Below are 21,027 nucleotides of genomic sequence, written 5' to 3' on the forward strand. Positions count from 1 at the left end.
ACATAGAAGCCACAAGACCATTACATGGAATGTGGGCACAGTTTGTTTTATAAAGCTTCAAATCTTAAAGTTTTTTTAATAAGGAGAAATTTAGCAGCTGAATAATTTAATTCAATATTAAAATGACTATCATGGGGTTGAAACTAGAGAAGATAAGCCTCTAAGGACGAATGGAGGAGGGAGGCAATTAAATACAATGGAGTAAAATATACTTAGCACCAAATAGAGGCATCATTGGGTTAAGAATAAATAAGAATGAGAAGTGACTTCTTCCTAGAGAGAACCAAGTCTCCCAGAGAAGACTGATCCATGAGTTCAGTAAGCCAAAGTTGGGAAGTATAAGACTTGAGGAGAGGGTGCCTGCTAGGATAAGGCTATAGCACAAGGTCTCTGAGGACTATGGCCAGAAATAATTCACAAAAGGCAGTTGCAGAATGGATCATGATCTCTAGGCTCTTGATTGATGGGTTCAGATTTTGTTGTGCTTTACATCTCAAGTGTCGCCTGTTAAGAATATTCTCTAACAGAGCCTCTCTGCCAGCGTAAAGAATTCCAATCAGACCAGATTAAGCCAAATTAAATGCCGAGTTTAATAGAGGGCAGATTCAGGTGACCCAGAACATGGCAGGGGAAAGCAAAGGGAGCACACACACAAACCTAAAACCATGGGTTCCTTGTTCTGGCATGACCCTAAATACCCTGTGGTAGGAGTCAGCACTTGGCAGGCTGGGAGTTGGAGTCAGGACCAACATTCCAGATTCTTTGGATATAAGGGGTATGACAAGGAGCTGAGGTGATATCTACAACAAACATTTTAGACTCCCTTTGGATAAATGGGTGTTGGCTCAAGTCTGGCTACTTCCTGGGGGCATAGAGCACCGTGGGAGAGGGGAGAGCTGGGAGTTGGCGTGCTCACGCTCAGCGAGAGGAGTGGCTGGAGTGGCATCCAGTTTGTTGTCATCCTGGAGTCCTCAGGCAGCTGCTTTTTGAGGAAGAAGAAAATATTGTTATTACTGGTCCTATGCTTTAACTGCCAGAAAGAATGGAACAGGGAAATGTCCTGGTTGGACAGGTGAGATTTGGGTGTACCAGATACAACCAGATTTTAGTAGGTAGGTGTCCTTCATCTAGGAGAGTTGGTATCAATGGTGAAGGCCCAGGAGCTAGTGCAGGTGCTTAGTGTTGTCTGGAGAGCACTTTGTGAGTTGGTCTTGGCCCAGGCAGCAGGAGTGACCTGTAAAATATGCTTGAAACTGGCTGGGGTTAGCAAAAGGCTCTGGAGACTGTTAGTTGTTTTGTTTTGTTTTTTCCAGACCTGAATTTGATACAGCAGTAGAACTTTTCCAGGAACCTGTAAGAAAACTGGAAGAAATTTATATCCGCAAAAGGCTACTGCTTTAGGTTAAAAGGTATAAACATTTTAGAATACAATTAAAGTAAATTAGGAACTCTGAACCTCTGAAGAAACACCTGAAGCCTGTTAATCCTGGACTATGGAACCTGTTAAAGAACAGTACCCTAAGTTGTCAAATGCCCTTAGACAGATCTGGAAGGGATAAATGAGCAAAACGGAAAGAGCTTTTTAGCTATGTAGACAATCCCAAATCCTCTCCTTAGCCCTTGGAGAACACCAGTCTAAGAAGCAGTGCTTGAGTACAAGAGGCCCAAAGATTCTTCCTATGGGGGAAAGATTTTAGTCTACTTGTCTTGGCAGGATGAGACAATTGATTCCCCAAAAGGCATCTAGAAGTGCAAGGCCGCTTTTTGCTTTGTGGGTTGTTTTGCCAAATCCAGAGGCAAGGCATGGAGGCAGAGGGTCTTCTGTCTTCTTGGAGGAGCTAAAGGATGCTGCGGAAACTGCATGTCTGTGTTAGAAGCTCTTGTTAAAATGTGATGCCCTCATATCTGTAAAGGCATTTGAGAACCAGGTACCATTACCTATTATTTTAAACTGGGTGTATAAGCTAAATTTAGATGCATATTTTATCCAATTAGTTACAGTTTACCAATGCTAGTAGAATACTAGCACATGTGGTTATCCTTACCAAAGATGGCAGACTAGCATACATGGTTGCCCTTACCAAAGATGGCGTTCAGGTTAAAATGGTGGCTAGCACATGTGGATACCCTTATCAAAGATGGCAGTGAAGTTAAAATGGTGGCTGCCCACGTTTTTTTTTTTTTTTTTTTTTTTTTTTTTTTCCCCATGTTTGTATTTTTCCAGACTGTTGTAATCTGGAGATATAAGTTTTACTAATCTTAACATAAGCACACATGTACACAGAAACTTATATTAAGCACATCAGGAAAGGACACTAACATACTTACATAAACATATTGTGGCCATATCATTCTAACAGACAGACAAATAGGACACTTGGAAACCTGTGTTAGCTGACCAACTTAAAACTCCTGGTGCAGTTAGGACTGGCAGGGAAGCAGTAAGGAAGGAGGAGCAGAGCAGCTGTGGAAATGGAAGTTGGGCTTGAGAAACCGCTGGCCTCCAATGAGCAAAGGGGGGAGGATGAGGGCGTGCATCTAAAAAATGTGGGCGTTTGGAACATTGTTAATTCAGGTTAGATAGTCCCAGTTTAAAAGGATTTTTGTCCTGGAATTAGCTCCTGTCTTGAAAAACCAAAAAAAAAAAAAAAAAAAAAAAAAAAGGATAAACGGCTGCCTAAGGGCATTTTGTATTAGGCTTGGAATCATAAGAAATCCATTTCAAGCGCATGCCTGTGTGACTCAATCCTGTTGTGGTGCGTCCACTGAACAGTATTTGAGTAAAAAAAAAAACAAAAAAAAACAAAAAAAAAAACCAAAAAACGGGGGTGCATGAGAAGTGGGTGACAGATGTCTCTTGAAACCCAAGCCCCATCGCAGCGAATGGCTTTCACCGCATGGATTAGGCTTTCAGCACAGCCGAGACTTCAACAAAACCCGAAAAGCGAATGGGTTACCCCAAAACCCTAAAAGTGAATGGGTCACCCCCAAACCCGACCTGCAAGCAGTTTAAAAGGGGAACTTACCAAGTGAAGCTGATCTTGCCTGGCAGAGGAGGCACACAAGAAGAGCATTTTCCAGCAGGCAACTCTGGGCCCTGGGCCCGTGGGAAAAAAACAAACCCTCCATCTGTTAAGAATATTTTCTCTGTCAGTGGAAAGAATTCTAATCAGACCAGATTAAGCCAAATTAAATGCCCAAGTTTAATAGGCGGCAGACTCCTGGGTAGCTGAGAGCATGGCAGTGGGAAGACAGAGGGAGCGCACTGCAAACCTAAAGCCACGTGTTACTTGTTTGTGTTACTTGTTCCGGCTGCGATCCAAAATACTCTGTGGGAGGGTCAGCGCTTGGCAGGCTGGGAGTTGGAGTCTGGACCAACATCTCCCAAAGGCCCATTTGTAAAGGCTCCGTTGTCATTAGAGATACATTCTGGAAGGGGATGTTGGGAAACCAGCCTTTCCCCTACCTAAATGCTTCTTTGTTACCGTGAAGTGGGCAGCCTCATCAGCCAAGTCCTCTCTCCATGCTGCCAAAAGCTCAAAGCAACAGGACCAAAACTTTGGATAACACGTTTTCTTACTAAGACAATTTTTTTTCTGATATTTTGCCATAGTACTGAAAACCTAACCCAGATTACATTTTATTAGTAGCATGAAGGAATTGTGTAAGAAAGTGAGTGGCATAAACTGATTATCAGTTTGGGAGCTGTGTGGTAGAGTGGGCAGCACTGGTGTCATAAGGTAAATTTATTACAGTCTGACCATTTATTTATTTCGCAAGTATTTGTTGAGCATTCAGTAATTAGTGCTGTTCAGTTAACAAGGTGTGGCACCTGTCTCTGAACCCTTTCTCACCAGGTTGGTGGCATAGTCTTTGAGAGTGATCGTACAAAGAAAATGTAACTCAGACTGATAAGGACAGATAAGAAGGAAGCAATGCTATGTGGGTAGGTGGCACTGTGCTTGAGTTTTGAAGGATGGGTGTGCGTATATATCAATAGACATATCTGGTGTATAGATGTGGGCATGTATGGTGATGGTGGTGACATTCATGGCGATCAGACGCTTCAAGTACAGAGACTCATGCATGACTACATAGACATGTAAATTATTTCACAAAAGTGGGTTTAGCAGTATGCAGCAGAAATGGCAAGAAAATAAACTTAGAAAGATAGACAGAAATAAAATCATGAAGGGTCTTGGTTGATCAATAAAGAATTGTGTCAGGGGCCATGCGAAAGTAACAGCAAGCAGCATTGAAACTCGTGGAATATGGCTCAGCAGTCAGCTTAGACACACTGGAAAGGCAGAGCCCCAAGGACTATGTGGGCTAAGGACCTCGTGCTGTTATCAACATGGCTGTGCTTCCTGCACACCCCTCGTAACCTATGAGCTGTATGAAAACTCTCAGGGGGTTTCTGGCCCCTCACCAGGCACTGTCACTGGTACTTACAATAAGAGTGATTGACTTTTTCCAAGCCTTGTTACTGGAGCAGATAAATGATTCAACCACCACACTTAAAAGGAATTTAGACATGTAGATTTTTAGTAAAGTTAGGTTAAGATGTTTTTGTTAATGGCTTTGATGGAGAAAATCTTGGGGGAACATTTTAAAGTTTAGAAAGACAAACTTTTAATAGTTGAGCAAAGGAGTCATTGAGGTCAGGGAACAAGAGAAAAGGAAGCCTGGCTATTGCAGACTGGTGTAGCTTTCTTGCTAAAGATGGGTTGTTGATCAAAGGTGATGATTAATTCCTTGTACCCGTTTTTCCCTCAGTTTCATGGTATGATTTAATAAAAAACTTTTGATGAGTGGTTATCCACCCTGAGGATGTAAAGTAGAAATGACTGATCATTTTATTTAAAAAGTTTAGATTTGTTATTCTTTTAATTTAAGGTCTTTATAAGATTACCCTTTGAGATAAATAATAAAATGATTGATCATTTCTTTTTAACCACCATTAAGCCTGCCATTAAAAGAACTGGCTGAGAAAAATACCTTGCTTGTTTGCACTTTGTTAACCTATGACAAATTGCTTAGACACGAATGAATGTGGGTCCTTGGGAAGAATTTGTTTTCACCTGTAGTAATATAATGTTTAATCATGTAAGGGTATTGAGATACATGCTGGCTTCTACTTATATTGTAATAATTCACTGAATAAAAGTAGAATGTACCACACTGTAATTTTCATATTGCTTGAAAGATTTTGCCGGGGTGTATAAGCAGCAGTAAGGGAAAAAAATAAAGAGATATAGGAGGAAAGATATAGGATAAATTCAAGGAAGATATAGAAGGAGTACAGCTAGGAAGAAGAAGAGAAACAAGAGGTTAGAAAACAGAGCAGAGAAGGAATGGGGTAGAACAAGCAGCAGAAAAATAAAATAAAATGAAGAATTAAGTTTGGTCCTCAGAAAAAAGTTCCCATGTGTCTGTCTGTCCAGTAGTTGGCCTAGTCAGATCTCCTCTCTAGTTTCTCTGACCAACTGAAAGTTGACCTTTCAACAATGGCATTTTATTAGTATTCTGAAACCTATCATCATCAAAGATATACATTTAACAAAGCAAATCTCCTAATCAAATTTGGGGATTAGAGAGATAGCTTAGGTACATATAAAGAGAAGGCAACCAAAATAGAGGCAATAATAAAGAAGGCACAGTTGCCCCACTGAGAGGTAATGAGGCCCCAGGATTGTAGTAACAGTGGGTAAACTGAATCAAAAAAAAAATCCTGGGGTGAAATTTATAGATTCAAAAGTTAGATAGGATACAGGATGCTGTGTGAGGACTCGTCTAGCAAGATAACTAATGTTTGGCCCACGGTAAATAGAAAATCAAGATAGTATGACTTGGCATAGTAAATGGACATCAGAGAAAAGAGAATGTTTGGGGAGAAAAGTGATGAACGTAGGGTGTTGAGCTTGGAGATGCTATGAGTCATTGCTTTATGAGAATGAACAGAATTCTAGGGAACTGTGACATTTAAGAGATGAGTGGAGGGTTCTCTGAGAGATAGGAAGTCACAGTGTCACAAACGTGGTCCCTGTGAGATTAAATGGTAGTTCGTATCTGAGTAACACAAAACCATCAGGCTGTTGCTTAGGGATGGCAGGAGGGAGGATGCACGTTTATGGCTGCGAATGAGGAACAGATTCAAACACTAGCAGGACAAAGAGGAGGGTCGCAAGTGCGCGTGCAGTAAAGACATGCATGGGAGGCACAGAACTATATAGCTGTAAACTGGCAAGTTACTAGATGTGAAAAAAAGGTATCTTTATTATAAAAGCAATACATTTCTTGCATACTTTCCCATTGTTATGCTCATAAAAGTTGTCCTGTATGTCTGCTCTTCTCTCATGACAGTACTACAGGTGACAATGACTGGAAGGGCATTTGATCTTAAAGAGACCAAATTACAGGCCCGGCTTCAGCCTGGGGAAGGAGCACTAAAGGGAAGAGAAAGCATGTGAAATGGGCAAAGGGGTGTAGTTTGAACCCCTGGTTTGCATCAAGGATTAGCAGTTCTACAGAATGTGGAAATCGTGGGACCCACTAACAGGAAATATTTGCAGACTTAGAACAAAAATGTTTACTTGATTTTGAGATTAAACGGTAGTTCATATCTGAGTAATAAAAAACCATCAGACTGTTGCTTGGGGACCACAGGTATTATCCTTATCTAGGAATTATGGGAAAATCCCCAGGGGTTATTTCTCTCAGACTACCCACAGGCATTTGAGTAACACTAGAGATGTTTGGTTCCTACACATTCTATAAAATGTTGGCTTCTGGGTACCAGAAAAGCCTAGGCTTGACTTTTTATCCCATAATAAACATTCTCATATTTTTATAACAGGAGATACAGTTTTAGTAGAAAATAAAATGTTTACCAAAATGGGTAGAAAGTAGAAGTTTCCCACTGTTAGCACCTCATAGCCACTGTTAACCAGTAACTGTATATACTATATTTAATTTGTAACTTTGTTTCTTTGATGCCAGCATAAAGATGTCAGTCTTTGCTTTTTTCTTGTTAACAAAAAAACAACTTGTATTTCATAATGTGTGAATTATAAAAATTATTTTCAATGACTACTGCTAGATATTTGAGCTGTATGGGTCTTTTGCAGTTTTAGACAGTGTGATAATAATTATTTTTGTTTACAGTTGTGGTGTGTGTGTGTGTGTGTGTGCATTTCTGCCTAGAAGTCAAATCACATATACTTTCTATCTACTTCTGAAGTGCATATATATATATATATATATATATATATATATATATATACTACATGACCCACAGTTGGGAATATTACTTTGGCTTAAGTACAGCTCTATAGTATAAGCTCTCAACTTGGGTTTAGAGACTGTACATGTGATTGTTTGTGAGGCTCAACAGGGGAAGAACTTTCATTTTCCCCAAATTCTAACTAAAATTTAGATTTCCCTTTAATTATTGACATCAACCACCACCGTGTTTGAAGTGGCTGAGACTGTACCACTAATGGAGCTCACAAATATTTCCATTGTGGTGCCAGTAACTTGAAAGGGTATTACTTGTGCCTGTCATTGATTCAAAATTATAATAACCATGAATTTAGTTGGTATCTCTTCCTATAAAAAGTTTGTGGAAAATAGCTATTACACCAAATCATCAGTCAAAAAATGTGTGATGTATAATTTGTTTTCATTGGTAGCTTATGCAATATATGTTTTTATAGTATTATGATGAGAAATGGCAAACATGAATTACCAGAATGTCAAAATTTATAGCATAGGAAAAAGACTGAAATTCCTAAGAAAAAAGTAGAATCTGAGAAATGAAAATTATTCTCATTAATTGAGAGTGATAATAGAAAACAGCTAAGCAAAACTGTGATGTATTAGACCCTGTTAAATACCTTGTTTATTTAATTCTTAAAACCTAATGAGGTGATCTGTTTGAATTTACAAGCAAAGAGCCTGAGGTCACAGAGCTAAGCCAATTTTGTAACCAGGGCCATGAACTCAGCAGCGCTCCTCAGGGGCTGGCTACTTCCTCTTGGGTGAGCTAGAATTTAGGAAGAATAAATGTGGACGTGCAATTCAGTGAAGTCAGTTACTTTACCTGGTCATCCTGACCTGTACCTCACAAGTCTGAGTACAATGTACCCCACCTACTATATTTATGCAAATTTGGGGCAAAACACTAACCAGGGTGTCATGGACTGTGGTTCTGACCATAGTCTATAACTCGACCTACTTTATTCATTAATTATTTTCAACTTTATTCATTAATTCATTCATCCCACAAGCGTTTCAAGTCTCTAGTGAAGCAGGCACATTTCCAAGCCCTGGGAATATATCAGGAAATCAGGAAGAATGTGGTTCGTGCATGTTCAGGGCACTCCACTTCGGTGAGGAAGATGAGACACCAAATCCAGCATCCCAATGTCAACCTTTCTCCTTCCCCCTCTGTGTGGATTTCTTACCAGCCCAGCCTGCACCTGTGTATTGCTGTGACATAAGATAGCCTCAGCTTTATGAAGTCTCACAGATTCCCTGTTTTAGCCACTTCACCCTTCCTCACCAGAGTTTATATGTTGTATGAAGATATTGATATTGATGTGCCTGGGGGTCTTTTCTTGTTGTTCTCCCCTCCTGCAGGGGTGGAGAGGGAAACCTGCTGGAAGGAGACAGATGGTGTCGGTGGTTCACGGTTCACTACCTCGCTGACCCCTTCCATGCCGCCTTTGCGGATAGGAAGACAGCTCTAGAGAAGAGCGTCTCTCTGGGGTTTAGGATTTCAGTTCTGTGACGATGTTACACCACTGACCAGATTTATGGCATTAAACTGACCAGCTTTAGAAAATACTTCTTTCTAAGAGAATCAGGATTAACATATGAGCGGGGAGGGGGGTTAGGATCATGATGGGGAAGACCACAGAGAAGCTGACCTGAGCTAGTAGGAGCTCATGGATTCTGGACCCCCTGTGTGGGACTGAACGAGGCCCTCTGAATGTGGGTGGCACTGATGTGACTTCATCTGTCATGGGATCCCGGGCAGAAGGACCAGGGCTTATTCTGGCTGCATGAACTGGCTTTTGGGGGCTTGATTCAAGGGGAAGGTTCCCGGTACTGCCTCAACTTGGTAAGTCAGACTTTGCTGACACCCCAAGGGAAGCCTTGCCCCTTTGAGGAGTGAATGGAAGATGGGAAGGGAAGGAGGTGGTGGAGGAGTGGGAGAAGGGGAGGGGGGAGAACTGGGGTTGGTATGTAAAATGAAAAATATTAATTAAAATAATGAAGAAAAAACAAGAAAGTCAGGATGAAAGGAGGGGGGTTGAGGAAGAGAGTCCCTGCGGTTAAGAGGAGGTGAACACAGGCAGCTGGCAGGGGCCAGGGTTTGTACTCACAGGAGCCTTCTCTTGCTCAGCTTTGCTAGGGGTCTGGGGAGGCTGAGGGAAGCAGCACTGGGCAGCTTCTCATAGGAATGCACCTTCAAGATCTGGTTCTCACCATCCTTGGGCTTGCCCTAAATGAGCTGGCAGTGGAGACTGCTGCACAGACTCTGTGTGGTTCCTAAAAGCCTCAAGGCAGCTTTCAGAAGGCAAGAGAGTTACACCTCAAGCTGTAAACACATTAGAACTAGGCTCACCACAGAACATTTTCTGCTTTTCTTCCAAAGTCAAGTTGCCTCCTGGTCTTAAACTGTACATCAAATTGTCATCTTAATGTCATTATAAAACAGTAGTGCACAACCGAAACTAGAATTTTTAAGTGACATGGTGGCCTTGTTGGAACAGAACATCTCTGGCCGCCTCTTCTCGGTATCACAAAGACCCTTGAGGGTATAGGGGAGACTTCACCGAAAGCCTCCTTTTGGACTCCTGACATGTCACCTCAGATCACTTCTTGACTACTGTTTGGAATTCTGGGCATGAGGACGGAGTAGGTAGAGACACTGTAGCTCGAATTAGAAGTGAGTCTTAGTGCACAGATATCAGCACAGCTAGAAGAGGAATGTTAATCTATCAGTGAACCAACTAGGGACTCAGCCTGGAGGGAGAAGTGGGAGGGAATTGAAGGACTCACATAGATAAAGCACCCTAAACAGGAAGAGAATGACACCTAAGAACCAGAGCACACCATGTTCCAGCTTCAGAATTGTGACTGTGTTAAACTCCTTCCAACTGGGAAGAAAGACCCTATGAGTTTTTACATGTAGCTGAGTGCCCCTACTCTACCTAGGAATGTAAACTAGTCTTAATTTAAGAAAAACTTTCCAGACACAAAAGTCAAGTCCCAAGCCTTGAACCCGTGTTACTGAGCTTGATGCTCACGCCCAAGGGTCAAGGAAAAGAACAGTTTTAGTATAGATTTTTGAGATGATTTAAAATGTTTTTACTGCCTCTCAACTCTCCTGGGAAGAGGAGCCTTCCCTGGATGTGGACCAAGAACCTGCATCCTAGAGGTGTTACTCTGACTAGATTCTATGAAGGGAGTGGGTGCAGGGGATAAAATACTAAAACAAAACTGGGAGCCAGGGTCCCCATCTGCAGCTACAACTTAAACTTAAGATCCTAAACATGGAGTCAGTGACAGGTGTTGGGAAGGGTGCAGGAGGCAGAAACAGGGAGAGAGGAGGGTTTTGGGGTAGAAGTCTGTCTGATTGCCTTCACTTCTTGGCCTTGCCCTGAGAGGCCACAGTGCCCATGGCTTTCCGCACCCTCTCTTCATCTCCCAGGAACTGCAGGGGTTAAAGGGTTTCAAGTTCTTGTCCAGTTCATAGACAATGGGAATGCCAGTTGACAAGTTCAGCTCCATGATGCATGATGGCCTCTTCTGAGAAACCTTCTAGATGCTTGACGATCCCCCCACCCCCCGAAGGCTGTTGCCATAGTCACAATCAGGACTCTTTTCCCCTCTTTGATCTGGGGCACAATCTCTTCATTCCAGAAGGGCAGTGCTCTGGCAATAGTGTCCTTCAGGCTCTCCCAGGACGGCAGCCGGTCCTCAGTAAGGTCTGCGTACCTGCGATCGTTACTGATGTTGCTGTAGAAGGGACGATCCGGCTCCATTGTGTTGGTGGTGGGACATCGTGAGATCGCCTCCAGATCTTTACTTGTGACTCAACATGCTTAGCAACAGTTACTACTTTATTGAGACCAGTCAGACCCCCATTGTGTCGTTCATTGAGGCGCCAGGTCTTGACCAATGGCAGCCACATCCGGTCAGTGGCATCCAGGACTGTCCAGAGGGTCCAGATTGCTCTCTTTCTGCACGGAGGTGAAGCAGATGTCGAATTCATAGCTAGCGTCTCGCAATGCCTGTCCGCCGTGCTTTGCCTCCTCGTGGCCGGCCAGGCTTAGGTCAGGCTAAAGCGGTTCTTTGAGTTCCAGGTGCTGGATGAAGACTAGCTTGTAGGCGGCCATGGCGATCTTTTGTTTGCAAGGGTCTGCTTTAGGAGGATGTCAAGGAGGAACTATGCTGTGGCCTGACCAGTGAAATGCTGCAGCCAAGTTTTGACCCTAGAGGAGCTGCTGGCCCCAGAAGGATGGGATCAATCCTGTCAAATCTATGTGTTACATTTACTTTTACAAAAATAAAAAGTACTTATATATTTATCAGCACACAAAAGCCCCTCTGAGATTTCTAGTGGTGATTGAAATAGTCCTATGTGGTCACCAGAAAATAAGCCATCCCTCATATCAAGTGGGATAAGCTCCTTGTCCTCAAGGGACAGGAGTGTCTCTTACTGTGTGTTAGGATCCCTCCGCCTTGTCTTGTAGAGGGGAAGTGCCCCTTGATCGTGTCCGGGGTTTTGTCTTTCATTGTCTGAATCACGTTCCAGCTGCTTGACCCTACCATGTGGGTTCAGAACTTGTTTTGGGCATACTAAATCTCTTTCCAGATCAGTATAATAAATGAGTGAGGTGCAATAAAAAATAAAATAAATTTTTTCAAGGTTCTGAGCAAAGTACTTAGCAGTAGGACTCTGCCTTGTCTCCAGGCAACTTGCCTGTGTGCACAAATGTTGTGGTGATGTTTTGCATCACATTAATTCATTTTGGTAATATACTATTCCATCATTGCTGAACAAAAAAAGACATTCATCTTTGGGACTGTGAAGGTGACTCAGTGAACAAGAACATTTCCTGTGCAAGCAGTAGACCGTTAGTTAGAATCCCCAGAACCCAATTGCAGCCAAACATGGTTGTGCATGCCAGTATTATCAGCACTTGGGGCAGAAAACAAGTAGATCCTGGGAGCTTGCTGGTCAGCCAGCCTAGCTAAAATTGCAAGCTTCAGGTTCAGCGAGAAATCCTGTGTTGGGGGGGGGGGCGTAAGGAAGAGAATGATAGAGTGGGACACCAGATGTTCTCTTCTGTGTGCGTACCAGCAACACACATGTGCACACCCATGCAGTATGCACAAACAGAGAGAGAGAGAGAGAGAGAGAGAGAGAGAGAGAGAGAGAAGGAGAGGGAGAAAGAAAGATGATAGAGAAATTTAACTTCTCTGAGGCTTAAATCAAACTGAGCAAATAACTGAAGTCAGGAACTTTCCAACTGACAGATCAGGTACATTTCTCCTGGCAAAAAGAGTTTTCCATGTTGCTTTCAATCCAACTCAGTAGAAATGTAGTGAGGTCAGTAACATAACTTCACACTTGCCAAGGAAGTCATCCTGTGTGACATTTCTTAGTTAGGTTATGATCTCATGCCTCTCAAAACTGTTGCTGATATATCAGCATGTCCCGCAGTGCAACATATCTCATCCACTACACAGCCCAGCAATTATTCTTAGACCCAGTCAAGTGTCAACATCCTTAGCAGAAGCCCATGAAAAATATCAAAGGTCAAGTGGTCACTGATGGAACTGAAGATAAAGGCAGAGAGGAAAGTTTAGAAAATTTACCAGCGCTTCCTACACGCAAGAAAAGAAAATGTTCAAGCATGTAAGGAAACGCCCTTTGAAAATTAAAGATTGATTAGAAATGAAACAAGGCGATAAAAACATCAATCTGGCAGTGGAATTAACACGAAGAGGCTTAGAGCCACAGATCTAAGGCTGCCTAGAGAGTTCACAGCAAAAAGAAAAAGCAGAGGCTAAAAGGGTTTAACTAGCATTTTAAAAACATGGGAGAAAGTGGAAAATTAATTAAACTTAAGATTTGTTGCTGAATGATTTACTGCACAGTGGGATGATTCAAAGATCACAAGGACTTTGTAGCATATCCCAGATAAAACCCAGTTCTGATCTCTATGCCAAGATGTGTCTACAGAATGTGTGGCTGGATCTCTGATCTTTCCCCCCAATGCCTTGGCATGGCTTTCCTGACACCATACTCTCCTCGGGCTCTCCTTCCCATGACCAAGGAAGCTATGAAACAATTTCAGATGTATGATTCCACCTAGCTTTCTTGAAGGCCCATTCTTACATAAGGGTGGTTTTTGGTCTTGAGGGTATTTGAAAGAGCATTGGAGTTAGGGTCAGAAAAAATAAGCCCCAGTTACTCACAAGTAAAGTAAAAAACTACCACTTTGACCATAGCTTTCCTATTGATGGGCACAATTTATTATCTACATATACATGATTCCAGGTACAGAAACTGTAATGAAATAACAATTTCCCAGGACTTTTGAGAGGCTCCAAAGTTTACATTTTCTTACTATATCCAGATAATAAGATATCTAATATCATGAAGTTGGTATTAATGTAGATAATCTAAAGATAAAAATTATATATAAAATATATTTTAAATAGTTGATGTTAATTTTAGGTAATTCATAAATGACAATATTTAATGAAGTGGAAAGCTCATGGGGTTAAGTCATGTGATTTGAAGTTTGTAGTAAAATAAATCAGCATTTTAGGCATTTTTTGGGTCCTTTCTGTTTTGTTTTGTTTTTCGAGACAGGGTCTCTCTGTGTAGCCCTGGATGTCCTGGAACTCACTCTGTAAACTGTACTGGCCTTGAACTCGGGGATCCACCTACCTCTGCCTTCCAAGGATTAAAAGTATACATCATCACTGCCTATAAATTATAATTATTAAGAGTAGATATTATTATAGCATATAGCTTTAAATCTAGGTTTTCAATGGAGCTTTATGTGTTCATCTATCCAAGTATCAAATATATGTATATATATATATATATATATATATACACCTGTATTTGATTTCATGTGGTATTATGTATGTATACAGTATACATTTGATAAATTTATTTAAATTAAAACTCCAAGGATTTGAGAATAGCTAATAAATTTAAGATTTTGGAACTTCACTTCGGTCTTTTGGATATCAGGAGTGGTGATAAAATTGTACAGAATCCCACTTAAATGCCTTAACTGTTCATTATTTTCCAGTAAATATTACCTATGGTCAAATCAATGGTTTATGCTTTATTATCTTTCAACATATGTATAAAAAGTTGTAATTTGCATGTCAAAAGACTAGCTTATGAAAATGCCGCTCAACAGTGTAGTGCAGTCACAGAATTGTAGAGCCACCTCCACGGTGTAGATTTAGTACCCTTTCTCCACTCCAAGAGCAAACCTAAGCCCGTGGATGATTGCACCCCCTTCTGACACAGTGCTGGGGCACACTAGCACATGACTCCATAGATCTGTCAAGTGTATTTGCACTGGCTGACTTTATTTTCTTTACATTGAGCCGAGCTTGAGTTTCTGGAATCACCACCACCTGGTACGTATTTTTAAAGTTCTTAAATATTGCTGATTTGCTGCTACTTTTTATAAATTTTTCTACCACTATTATAAAGATGTTGGTGTTTGCTTTATTTTTTTTTCTCATAATGAGTGTCTGGCTTGAACATCAGGGTGATTTGGGCCTTATAGAAAATGTTTTAGTGCTTTTAAAAATCATATTTCGGAAAAGCTCATAAAGAATTGATATTACTTCTTAGAATTTGCCAGAGGAATTGTATATTTTGTGCTTTTCATTATGAAAAATTTCTAAATATCTAATCTAGTTTTTTACTTGTAATAAATATACTTGGATTTTAAGTTTTATTACCTAGTCAGTTTTAGCACATTTATCTTTTTGGAATTTTCCCATCTTGCTTGAGTTATCTAATTCGTTCTTCGGAGTGTTCTCTTACTATTGTTTTATTTTTGGAAGACTAGCAAATAATGTCCTCTCCTTGCTAATTATTCATTAGTATTATAATAACTAAAATCATCCTTCTGTTTTTCTTAGTCACCCTAGCTAACAGTGTGCCAATTTTATTATCTTTTCAAGGAACCAACTTTTGACTCCATTGCTTTCATCTACTGTTTTCTATTTTTATGGAAATTATTTTTGTGTTAACCTTTATCCTTTTTCATAGAAAACTTGTAGGAAATTATGCTATTTTCATTTTCATTTATAACATTTAGTTGGAGCATGATTTTTCTAGTTTAAATTGCTGGGTTATTTTTCTTTGATTTGTTTGTTAACATTGTTTTACTTATTTGTGGATTTCCAAATTTTCCTTTGTTGATAATTTATAATTTAATTTGATTTTGATTTGAGAATGCATTGTATAATTTCACTTTTCAAATTTATTGAGTTAACTTTATGACCTACATTAAAATCTGCAGCAGAAAAATGCCCACTGGAGAAGAATATGAATCCTGTTATCATTGAATGGAGTGTCACATAGATGTTTCTTAGATAAAGTTGTTTTACCACCTCATTAAGAATTTCAATCTCCTTATTGATATGTCTAGTTGTTGTATTTATTATATAAACAAAGAGAAAGAGACCATGAATTTGAAAGAAAGCCAGGAGGGACACATGTAAGGAGTTGGACAGAAGAAAGGAAAGAGAAAGTGATATAATTATATTATAATCTCAAAAAATTATTTAAGAAGTTACGTGTTTATGTGTATGTCTTTGCATATATATGAGGACATGAGTGCAGGTGTTCACATATGCCAAAGAAGGCATCAGATTCACAGCAGCTGAAGTTACAGGTAGCTGTGAACCACCTGAAGTGGGTGCTGGGAATTGAAAGTGAGTCCTCTGCAAGAGCAGTGTTTTACTGCCCAGTTGTCTCTTCAGGCCCACCCTCTCATTCATTAGAAATGATAATTTTCAAGGTTTTGGACATAGTTATATATTTGTTAATTTGTTTTTATTTTTACTGTATTTAGGTATCAATCCTAGGGCTTAACACTGAACACTTTAGCCTTTCTTTCTTTTTCTTCCTTTCCTTCTTTCTTGTCTTAAAAACCATGAATGAGAGAGACAGAGAGGCGAGAGAGGCAAGGGAGAGAAGGGGGGAGAGAGGAGAGGAGGAGAGAGGGGAAAGAGAGAAAAGAAAGAAAAAGAAGAGAGAGAGGGGAGAGGGAAAGAAGAGAGGAGAGAGACAGAGGAGAGAGGGAAAGCGGAAAGAGAGAAGAGAAATTAGCTAACTTAGTTCCCTGTTGTACAAAGTCATCTCATTTCTTTCATTCATACCAAGAACTTCTGTTATAGCTACCACTGCTGATCAAATCAAAGAAATGCTTGACAAACATCCTCCATGATGGGAATGTATGAGCAAATATATAGAAAAATTATGTTTATCTTATCTGTTGTTGACAGAAGTTTGTGTACCACCAAGTCCTGCAGTCATTCAGTCCCAAAGAAACACACAGAAACCTACATTAATTATAAACTGGTTGGCCTATAAGCTCAGGCTTTTTATTAACTCTTACATCTTACATCTTAACCCATTATTTTTGTCTATGTTAGCCACGTGGCTTTGTACCTTTCATCAGCGAGACGTTCTCATCTTGCTTCTTCTATGTCTGGGTGACAACTATAGACTGAGTTTTCCTCTTCCCAGAATTCTTCTATTCTCATTGTCTTGCCTCTGCTTCCTGCCTGGTCGCCCCACCTATACTTTCTGCCTGGCTATTTGCCAATCAGTGTTTTATTAATATAAGACCATTGTCCCACAGCACTTCCCCCCCTTTTTTCAAAACAAGAACTCTGAATCAAATATTCTTTGTTTAGCTTTTTTCCTATTATCCATAACAACTTGTAACCAACACTTTAAACAAAGATAAATATCCATAATCCATTTCGGGGGAATGTGGGCATAGTTTTCCAGGCTACTTCCTGCTGATTGGGGGAACTGATAATCTTATGAGGACCTAAAGAAAATTTAAGATTATGGTCAAGTACTCACTGGAAAATTCTGTGAGGCTTGATCATCTCATCCAGCAGACAGAGAGGAGAGGTTGTTCTGGATGTAAAATGTAGACATCTGGGCCATCTGCTCCTGTCAGAGATGTTTCAGGAAGTCTTCCTTGATCAAATTTTATTTTTATTAGTCCAGAATGAATCCACAGCCTCTCATTTCCTGTGGAAACAAAAGTAAAACCTCTTCTCCAGAGTAACACATCTTTTGACTTAAATTTTGAAGTCAAGGTATTTTCAAAATACACATGTTGGATTAATCCAGCAGCATTTATAATCAAATGTCTTTTAGCAGCTGTGCTCCTTCCTCAGTCATCAAACAATTTAAAGACAACACAATAACATACAATCTCCAGATTCTCTGTGTATTTTCCATCTTTACATGGCTTTATTTTAAACTCTATTTCTTTTCTTTTTATTTTTAATTTTTGGTTTTTTGAGTCAGGGTTTCTCTGTGTATCTTTGGCTGTCATGGAACTCATTCTGTAGACCAGGCTGCCCTTAAACTCACAGAGATCTGCCTGCCTCTGCCTCCCAAGTGTTGGGATTAATGGTATGTCCCACCACACCCAACTGCTCTCTTTATTTTTTTTTATTTTAAAGACTTTATCCTTTTTCTTTTCTCTCCCAAGCCTACATATATTTTTAAACACACTGTAAAATGTTTAGAGACTTTTTCGTCTGAAACTATCTTTACTGTATCTCTCTTTTTCTGACCACATGAGTTTTTAATTTGCTAAGCAATATGGCTAGGATTGAAATCGTGGCTTTGACAGCTGGATCCAGTCAATTCCTTAGCTTTCTGAGAGTATAACCTCATGGCAGAGGTACCAGCCCAAGCCATGATCACTGCCACCACCAGAAGCATGCTATTCATCAACACCATTTAAGTGTTTGGTATTGGGGCCTCTTAAAAGAGCTACAAGGTTTTTGCAGTTAAAGCTTAGTCAGGAAATCTCTCTTAAATAAGACATACTTTCCTCTAGCAAACAGAGCCCAACCAAGAAAATGCTGCTACCAAGAAACCATGCTCAACTCTGTTCTTTTTCTAGAATTACTTCACAAATTCCCTCAGGTTTTATGTAGATGCAGTTGTCCATGTTAGTACCATTCTGTTGACCAAGGTTTCTATCCTGCCTGGTCCTGCAACCATTCAGTCCCAAAGAAACACACAGAGGCCTACATTAATTATGAACTGGTTGACCTATAAGCTCAGGCTTCTTATTAGCTCTTATATCTTACATCTTAACCCATAATTCTTGTCTGTGTTAGCCACGTGGCTTGGTACATTTTATCAGTGAGTCAGCCTTATTTTGCTTCCTCTGTGTCTGGGTGATGACTGTAGACTGAGCATTCCTCTTTCCAGAATTCTCCTGTTCTTGTTCCCCCGCCTCTATTTCCTGCCTGGTCACCCTGCCTATACTTCCTGCCTGGCTACTAGCCAATCAGCATTTTATTAATACAAGACCGTTGTCCCACAGCAATCTCTCTCTCTCTCTCTTTTTTTTTTTTTTTTTTTTTTTTTTTTTGGTTTTTCGAGACAGGGTTTCTCTGTGGTTTTGGAGCCTGTCCTGGAACTAGCTCTTGTAGACCAGGCTGGTCTCGAACTCACAGAGATCCGCCTACCTCTGCCTCCCGAGTGCTGGGATTAAAGGCATGCACCACCACCGCCTGGCCCCACAGCAATCTCTTAAGAAAATAATTTATACTGATTGGCAGCATCAACAATTGATAGTGTTTGGAAGATGTACTCTAGGCTGTAGGTGGTTCATGCCTTTCAAGTTTCTATTCAAGGAGATGTTATCCAATGAACACTGAAAAGGTTTACAAAGAAGACTAGCATACATCCCATTCCATTTTACGTGGACATCAAAGGGTGCTGTGCCCAGGCTTGTGTCAGAAAGAAATACCAGATTGTTCATAGGCCCCACAACAACCCTGACGCAAGAGCTGGAGGAAATTGGTGCATAAACTTTTCAGCTGTTTCCTTGACAAACCATAAGTCTTCTCTAAAGAATGTCTTCCAGACTATTTCCCAGACTTTTTCCACAGTAAATTTTGTCTTTTTTCCCCCCCTCTCCTGACTCACTTCTCTACTCCCAGTTGACCTTCCCAGTAAATCATTGGTGCCTGAATCTATGTCTCAGGCTCTGTTTTTGGAGAATGACAAAATGTAATGGACACATGCATAATACAACCAGGTCCCAGAATATGGAAAGGAAAATAAAATTGTTGATAAAGGAACTATTCCTTGGGATAGAAAAGAACATCATATATGTTCAGAACTGGAAGCTTACTGACTGAAGAACTAACTTTGGTAACAATTTTATTCTACTTGCTATTGCTGTTTGAATTTCCATTTTTGATAGACATAATCTCAGAGCCTCATTTTCTAGTCCATTGGTAAGATCTTGTATGACAAGGCTGCTGAGTTGATCATTCCCTTCCAAGGCTGATAGTCTGCCTACCTGGCTTCTCAATAGGAACAAGGGATTCCCAAAGCATAAGAAGACACCAATAATTATCATTTTCAGAGTTACTATACTGTTGTGATATATTGATACTATATTGCGATGAACACAGCACTGAGAGTAGTCCTTATATAGAGAAGGAAGGATTCTGGAACCATGGAGATAGGCCTAAGCCAAGAGTATTGTTCCGCCGATGACTGCATAAGTTTTACAAACACAAACACAAATACAGACTTCCTGTACTTCAAGATTGTCTTTGCATTGAAGAGAGTCAGGATGGCGTTTAGCTCTTAGCCTACTGTCTCTTCTTTGATCCATCTATCTTCTATTTACAGTTTTGTATGACAAAGGCAGAAACGTATAATGAAAGATAGCTATACAGTGTATATAGTAGATAAAGAAATCTCTAGTAGATTCCATGGGGGAAAATCTTTAAAGGTTGGAAGAAGTGGGAAGATGAAGCTAATTGCTATCTTAAAGCATGGTTTTTACATTGTAGGTTGTGATGCCATATAGGCCATAACTGAAATGTCACATATTAACCTAGAATTAAGTGTATAATGAATCACTTGCTAGTGTTGCATTTAACTTCACTGAAGCCTTGGTTCTAAACACATAGTATGTGCACTCTACCCAGAGTGTACCCTCGTGCCACACAATGCCAACAAACTCTGCCTGAAGCTTGTCGGCTCAGACTTGAGACTACTGAGTGGTTGCAGTGTTTGAACTATAAATATGTTATTTGCTCTTAGATAAACATAGTCATTTAAATATGGAAAACAAAGAATTTTGAGTTTTCCCATTGACATTCCACAGTGTTATCAAGTTAGTGGAGAAAAGGCCTTGATGTAAAGGAACTCCTAGCATTCCACAGAAAAAGAGAACTGCAAACCTCCATGACGGTTACAGTGAGACTTTCTGACAAAATTGTCACTCACATCAGTTTGCTTACTGAATGACAATGAAGCCTTTCATGCCATAAATAACGAGACCATAGAGATAGGAGAGAAAACCTTTCTAAACTTTCCAAGTAGAAACTGTAGCATGTGGGTTATAATTCAAATGTTGTACAAATTGAAGGCAGGTAATTTTCTAGAAGTAAATTTGTTGAAAACAGTTATTGAAATCAAGATAAGCTATCCAGTTTCTATGATTGTTTAAAAAAATCAAATTAATGAAAGAGATTTAGAAAGTGCATATAATCTCTTCTTTTGTTCAGTGTCAAAATAGCACCTTAAATTATGACAGTTTATTCAAAGATACTTCACAAGAGAAACGAAACTTAGGCAGTCATGTGTTCCTTTTGGAGATTTGACTTTCCCTTTGGAAAAATGTTTTGGACTCTAAGATACCATCTTCCACCTGGCTAAGATCAAAACCATTG

The 21,027-nt window shown here is 40.1% G+C and overlaps 1 pseudogene; it reads right to left on the minus strand.

Moving 5' to 3' along the window:
• Positions 1-10,651: 10,651 nt before the first annotated feature.
• LOC130874139 (phosphoglycerate mutase 1-like) overlaps positions 10,652-21,027 on the minus strand; it is a 136,946-nt pseudogene continuing 126,570 nt past the window's right edge.

The sequence above is a fragment of the Chionomys nivalis genome, chromosome 5, assembly GCF_950005125.1.
Source record: "Chionomys nivalis chromosome 5, mChiNiv1.1, whole genome shotgun sequence".
In the NCBI taxonomy this organism is placed as follows: Eukaryota; Metazoa; Chordata; class Mammalia; order Rodentia; family Cricetidae; genus Chionomys; species Chionomys nivalis.